General features: G+C 42.7%; 1 long non-coding RNA gene across 1 annotated transcript; it reads right to left on the reverse strand.

The window, feature by feature from the left end:
- Positions 1-1475: 1475 nt before the first annotated feature.
- On the reverse strand, positions 1476-2307 carry LOC112445167 (uncharacterized). The gene is made up of 2 exons (XR_003033539.2): positions 2000-2307; positions 1476-1813 (listed from the first exon to the last, which is right to left on the reverse strand). It is a non-coding gene; the product is annotated as an uncharacterized lncRNA (long non-coding RNA).
- Positions 2308-7396: the final 5089 nt, after the last annotated feature.

Consider the following 7396-nt stretch of genomic DNA (forward strand, 5'->3'; position numbering starts at 1 on the left):
AAAGGAGATCAGTCCTGGATGTTCATTGGTAGGACTGATGTTGAAGCTGAAACTCCAAAATTTTGGCCAGCTGATGCGAAGAGCTGACTCAGTGGAAAAGACCCTGATCCTGGGAAAGGTTGAGGGCAGGAGGAGAAGGGGACAACAGATGAGATGGTTTGATGGCATCACCAACTCAATGGATATGGGTTTGGGTGGACTCCAGGAGTTGGTGATGGCCTGGCGTGTTGCGGTTCATGGGGTCACAGAGTCGGACACGACTGAGCGACTGAACTGACCTGAAGCATGGCACCCTGTGTTGGCGACAACTGTTTATCAGGGTCTTCTCTTAATTAACTTCCTCGTAGAAGACAATTTTTAAAGTACTGAAACTGAGACCAAATGAAATTAGTGTGTGTATTTATATACATATTTTAAAAGTTTGTACCTTGTGAATAATAAAAAAATATTAAAAGCTAACATAAATGACAACAAACTTTTCAACTCAAGCCAACTAAATTTGGTTTTGCAGGGGAAAAATATTTAATTACTGACATTATTTTAGAATACTGGAGTATGGAGATGGTAATCAAAACAGAACCAGCTGTAACTTGGTTTTATTCTTGTAATAAAACTCTTCATGGGAAATGCTCCCCAGTATTACCTGCACTGGATGTGGGCCACTCCCCGTGCCTCGCCTTTGGAAGGCCACTGCTCCATTCTAAATTTCTTAGCTAAAACAGGCCTAATCAATATTGGTTTTTGGACCTCCAAAAAACACCATTATTTTCCTTCTTTTCCTGCCTCCTATCTCCCCCCTCTTTCTTTCCTTTTCTTTCTTATTATACAATTGTTAAAGTTTGCTTTCCATTTATAGTTATTACAGAGTACTGGCTCTATTCCCCATGTTGTACAATACATCCTTGAGCTCATCTTACACCTAACACGGTGAGCCTCCCACTCCCCCATCTCTGTATTGGCCTTCCCTCTTCCCCTCCCCGCTGGTAACCAGTAGATTGTTCTCTATATCTATCTGTGAGCCTCCATTTTTGTTATATTCTCTACTTTGTGGTATTTTTAGATTCTATAAGTGATATCATACAGTATTTGTCTATCTCTGTCTGAGTTATTTCACTCAATAGTTACCTTCCATGTTGCTGCAAATGTCAATATTCCATTCTTTTTATGGGGCAACTTCTTTCTATGCCTTTTAAACAAATGGCACTGCCACCACACACATGACATGGCTCCCCCGCTCAGTTTCCATCTCTGCACTCACACAGAGATACACCAAGTCCTCTTCCTCTTTTCCCATGGGAAGTATATCTTTGAAGCTGAGTCTGGAACCAGTTCTTCCCCCCCTACTTTCTGGCTTGACTTGACTTTCTGGTCCCATCTCCATCCCCACAGACCCATGTCCCTCCCTCTTCACACATTTATCCCTGCCCTGCCCTGCCCTCTCTGGCCCCCACTCTCAGAGAACTCAGAGACAAACATAATTTCACATCAGGTTGATTTTATTTTCATTCTTAATGTATGCAGTTGGTATAATAGTCAATGTCTGTACTGTTGGCCGGTACTCAGTGGCAAGACCCCCGAAGATTTCTGAGGTCTCTAGCCATGCCTTGAAGTCACTGGTTGCCCACCGGTCCCGCTGGAATGACAGGGGTCTCCACACTCTCTGGGACCTCCTCTGGTCCCTTCTGATTCAGCTCTTCATTCACCTTGGAACACTGGCTACAGAGCTTTGAGCCTCTGATTTTTCTAAGGTTCCTTGTGGTGGGCGGTTTCTGAGACGTTTTCTTTGTCAGCTTTGCCTGAGGGTGCTGGCCACCTGGAGAAAACAAGAGAGGGGTAGAGAATGGCATTGGTTTGGGGAAGAGGGTGAAGGTGGCCGGGAATGACAGCTTCAGGAGAAGGGGTGTGGGCAGAGAAGGGTTATGTGCCAGGCAAGGACAGGGGAGGGGGTCTTATGGGGTGGGGTCAATGGGCAAGAGGAGTTTGGGTGGGCTCAGCTCACCTTGACATGTTTTTTGGACCTCAATTGAGAGGAGGTCTTCATCCTTTTGTCCCAGGTAACAGGAGGCAGGTATTTCATAACTACTCTGGAGCCTTGTGGCTTCCCAGTCACCTTAGTCATTTTGAGGCCTCCCAGTGGTTTGTTCCAGAGCCCCTGAGCACCCCTGTATATACCCCTCCCCAGGGAGACACACCCTCATGCTTTATGAGGTCAGCAAGTCTCTTCCCCAGCCAATGGTGGCCCTGGGTGAGCCTTGACATCACAAAGCCCCATCCCGACACCTCTAGCGGAGGATGGGGAGCAATTCAGATGTTTTGGTGGGAGAAATGAGGCATTTATAATTCCCCTAAAGAGGCCTCCAAACTCACCTGCCATCCTCATCTAAGTCAACTCCGATGGGTCACATGGCAGGGAGTGTGTGTCTCCTCCAAACCTTGTCTATTCTATCTATTTATGACTGTAAAAGTGTCAGGGAATTAAAAAAAAATTCTGCAAAAGATACAGCTTAAGCAGCCCCAGTTAACGTACGTTTATTTTCTCTGCTGCTGCTGCTGCTAAGTCGCTTTAGTTGTGTCCAACTCTGTGCGACCCCATAGACGGCAGCCCACCAGGCTCAGCCATCCCTGGGATTCTCCAGGCAAGAACGCAGGAGTGGGTTGCCATTTCCTTCTCCAATGCATGAAAGTGAAAGGTGAAAGTGAAGTCGCTCAGTCGTGTCTGACTCTTAGCGACCCCATGGATTGCAGCCTATCAGGCTCTTCCATCCATGGGATTTTCCAGGCAAGAGTACTGGAGTGGGGTGCCATTGCCTTCTCTGGTTTATTTTCTCTAACATAAGACTATTTTCCACAGTCTCAAAATAACTGACAATCAAGAATGAATTTCATTTCAAACCTATTTTTCAAATTCAGCAAGATATTTTATGTTCAAACATAAGACAATTTTGTTCTTTCCAAGCTAAGAAAAGTTTGTACCTTGCACTGAATACTTTGTTTCACTGATTTAGACATAAATAAAAGCACGTTGTGTGTCTTTACCTTGACAATTTTTGTGGTATCACTGTGTATTTAGAATCAACTGTTTGAATGTGGGGTGTGATTTAGTACATTCCCTCGGGGACTGCAGGCTGTGCAGGAAGTGATATCAAGGCCTTGCAAACCATTAAGGATGCTCTGGGGAAGGGAGCAGTGGTAACCATGGCAGCCTGTGTTGGTGACAATTGTTGAACAGGGTCTTCTCTTAATGAACTCCCTCATAGAAGACAATGAATTGTTAAAGATAAGTACTAAGACTGTGGCCACCTGGAGAAAACAAGAGAAGGGTAGAGAATGGCATTGGTTTGGGGAAGAGGGTGAAGGTGGCCGGGAACGACAGCTTCAGGAATATTCATATATATTCATATATATATGAATTTATATATATATACACACACACACAGGTGTGTGCATTTGAATATATATATATATACACACAAATATGTGTGTTTGTTTGTATATATGTACACTGAAACTTTGTACCTTGTGAATAATATATAAAATATTAAAACCTGAAGTATATGACAACAAACTTTTCAAACTTAAACCAACAAAATTTGTTTTGCAAAGGAAAAGTATTTAATTCCTGACATTATTTTAGAATACTGGAGTATGAAGATGGTAATCAAAACAGAACCAGCATTTACTTGGTTTTCTTCTTGTAATAAAAGTCTTCGTGGGCAATGCCCCCCAGTATTGCCTGCACGGGATGTAGGCTACTCCCCCTGCCCCACCAGTGGGAACCCACTGCTCCATTCTAAATTCCTTTGCTCTGAAGAAGACATACAGATGGCTAACAAACACATGAAAAGATGCTCAACATCACTCATTATCAGAGAAATGCAAATGAGAACCACAATCAGGTACCATCTCTCGCCAGGCAGGATGGCTGCTATCCAAAAATCTACAAGCAATAAAGGCTGGAGAGGGTGTGGAGAAAAGGGCACCCTCTCACACTGTTGGTGGGAATGAAACTGGTACAGCCACTATGGAGAACAGTGTGGAGATTCCTTAAACACCTGGAACTAGAACTGCCACATGACCCAGCAATCCCACTGCTGGGCATACACACCGAGGAAACCAGAATTGAAAGAGACATGTGTATCTGAATGATCATCACAGCATTGTTTACAATAGCCAGGACATGGAAGCATCCTAGATGACCATCAGCGGATGAACGGATAAGAAAGCAGTGGTACGTATACACTATGGAATATTTCTCAGCCACGAAAAAGAATACACTTGAATCAGTTCTAATGAGGTGGATGAAACTGGAGCCTATTATACAGAGTGAAATAAGACAGAAATATAGATCAATGGAACAAAATAGAAAGCCCAGAGATAAATCCAGGCACATATGGACACCTTATCTTTGACAAAGGAGGCAAGAATATACAATGGATTAAAGACAATCTCTTTAACAAGTGGTGCTGGGAAATCTGGTCAACCACTTGTAAAAGAATGAAACTAGAACACTTTCTAACACAATACACAAAAATAAACTCCAAATGGATTAAAGATCTAAACGTAAGACCAGAAACTATAAAACTCCTAGAGGAGAACATAGGCAAAACACACTCTGACATACATCACAGCAGGATCCTCTATGACTCACCTCCCAGAATATTGGAAATAAAAGCAAAAATAAACAAATGGGACCTAATTAAACTTAAAAGCTTCTGCACATCAAAGGAAACTATTAGCAAGGTGAAAAGGCAGCCTTCAGAATGGGAGAAAATAATAGCAAATGAAGCAACTGACAAACAACTAATCTCAAAAATATACAAGCAACTCCTACAGCTCAACTCCAGAAAAATAAATGACCCAATCAAAAAATGGGCCAAAGAACTAAATAGACATTTCTCCAAAGAAGACATACAGATGGCTAACAAACATATGAAAAGATGCTCAACATCACTCATTATCAGAGAAATGCAAATCAAGACCACTATGAGGTACCATTTCACGCCAGTCAGAATGGCTGCGATCCAAAAGTCTACAAGCAATAAATGCTGGAGAGGGTGTGGAGAAAAGGGAACCCTCTTACACTGTTGGTGGGAATGCAAACTAGTACAGCCACTATGGAGAACAGTGTGGAGATTCCTTAAAAAACTGGAAATAGAACTGCCTTATGATCCAGCAATCCCACTGCTGGGCATACACACTGAGGAAACCAGAAGGGAAAGAGACACGTGTACCCCAATGTTCATCGCAGCACTGTTTATAATAGTCAGGACATGGAAGCAACCTAGATGTCCATCAGCAGATGAATGGATAAGAAAGCAGTGGTACATATACACAATGGAGTATTACTCAGCCATTAAAAAGAATACATTTGAATCAGTTCTAATGAGGTGGATGAAACTGGAGCCTATTATACAGAGTGAAGTAAGCCAGAAAGAAAAACACCAATACAGTATACTAACACATATATATGGAATTTAGAAAGATGGTAACAATAACCGTGTGTACAAGACAGCAAAAGAGACACTGATGTATAGAACAGTCTTATGGACTCTGTTGGAGAGGGAGAGGGTGGGAAGATTTGGGAGAATGGTATTGAAACATGTATAATATCATATATGAAATGAGTTGCCAGTCCAGGTTCGATGCACCATACTGGATGCCTGGGGCTGGTGCTCTGGGATGACCCAGAGGGATGGAATGGGGAGGGAGGTGGGTGGGGCTTCAGGATTGGGGACACGTGTACACCCGTGGCAGATTCATGTTGATGTATGGCAAAACCAATACAATATTGTAAATTAATTAGCCTCTAATTAAAATAAATAGATTTAAAAACAATGACAACAAAAAAAGAAAGCAGTGGTACATATACACAATGGAATATTACTCAACCATTGAAAATAATACATTTGAATTAGTTCTATTGAGGTGGTTGAAACTGGAGCCTATTATACAGAGTGTAATAAATCAGAAAGAAAAACACCAATATTCTAACACATATATATGGAATTTAGAAATATGGTAATGATAACCCTGTATGCAAGAACGAAAAAGAGATACAGATGTACAGAACAGTCTTTTGGACTCTGTGGGAGAAGGCGAGGGTGGGATGATCTGAGAGAATAGCATTGAAACATGTATATTATCATATGTGAAACAGATCGCCAGTCCAGGTTCAATGCATGAGACAGGGTGCTCGGGGCTGGTGCACTGGGATGACCCAGAGGGATGGGATGGGGGGGGGAGGTGAGAGGGGGGTTCAGGATGGGGAACACATGTACACCCGTGGCAGATTCATGTCAAGTATGGCAAACACCACTACAGCATTGTAAAATAATTAGCCTCTGATTCAAATAAATAAATTAAAAAAAAAATTAACTAAATTCCTTTGCTAAAAAGGGCCTGATCAGTGTTGGCTTTGTGACCTCCAAAAACACCATTATTTTTCTTCCTTTCTTCCCTCCTTCCTCCCCCTTCTTTCTTTCCTTTTCTTTATTATTATACAATTGTTAAAGTTTGCTTTCCATTTATAGTTATTACAGAGTACTGGCTCTATTCCCCATGTTGTACAATACATCCTTGAGCTCATCTTACACCTAAGAGGGTGTGCCTCATACTCCCCCACCTCTGTATTGCACCTCCCTCTTCCCCTCTCCGCTGGTAACCAGTAGATTGATTGCTATCTATATCTGTGAGCCTCCATTTTTGTTATATCTTTTACTTTGTGGTGTTTTCAGATTCTATAAGTGATATCATACAGTATTTGTCTATTTCTGTCTGAGTTATTTTACTTAATAATATACCTTCCATGTTGCTGCAGAAGTCAATATTCCATTCTTTTTATGGGCCAACTTCTTTCTATGTGATTTTAGCAAATGGCACTGCCACCCCACACATGACATGGCACCACAGGTAAGTTTCCATCTCTGCACCCATGCAGAGAAACACCAAGTCCTCTTCGTCTTCTCTCATGGGAGGTATATCGTATAGTTTCAGGCAACTGACATGCCACTCCCAAGAACACACCTGAAAGGCATATATCAGGAGGGGTCAGAAACAAATCCTCTTTTGTGGGATGAGAAAAAGGGTCCCAGAGGACCACAGGGGACCCAGAGGGAAAAGTGCATTGGATGCTAAGGCAGGGGTTGGGGATGTTCATCTGGCAGCTGGGCAAGCAGGAATACCAAGATGTAGAGGCCTCCAATGCCAAAGTGGTACTCCCATACGACCTCTCTGTGCCTGAAGTATGGGTGGTCCTGAAAGGAAACAAGTACTCCCGAAAGGGAGTACTCACAGATGGCTGTTCCGGTGCCCTTGCTCTGCCCGAGACAGACCCTGTTACTCGAGACTCTTCCTTCCCCGGCATGCGGCATGACTGGCTCCTTGACTTCAAGCAGAT

This window comes from Bos taurus, chromosome X (assembly GCF_002263795.3).
Source record: "Bos taurus isolate L1 Dominette 01449 registration number 42190680 breed Hereford chromosome X, ARS-UCD2.0, whole genome shotgun sequence".
Lineage (NCBI taxonomy): Eukaryota > Metazoa > Chordata > Mammalia > Artiodactyla > Bovidae > Bos > Bos taurus.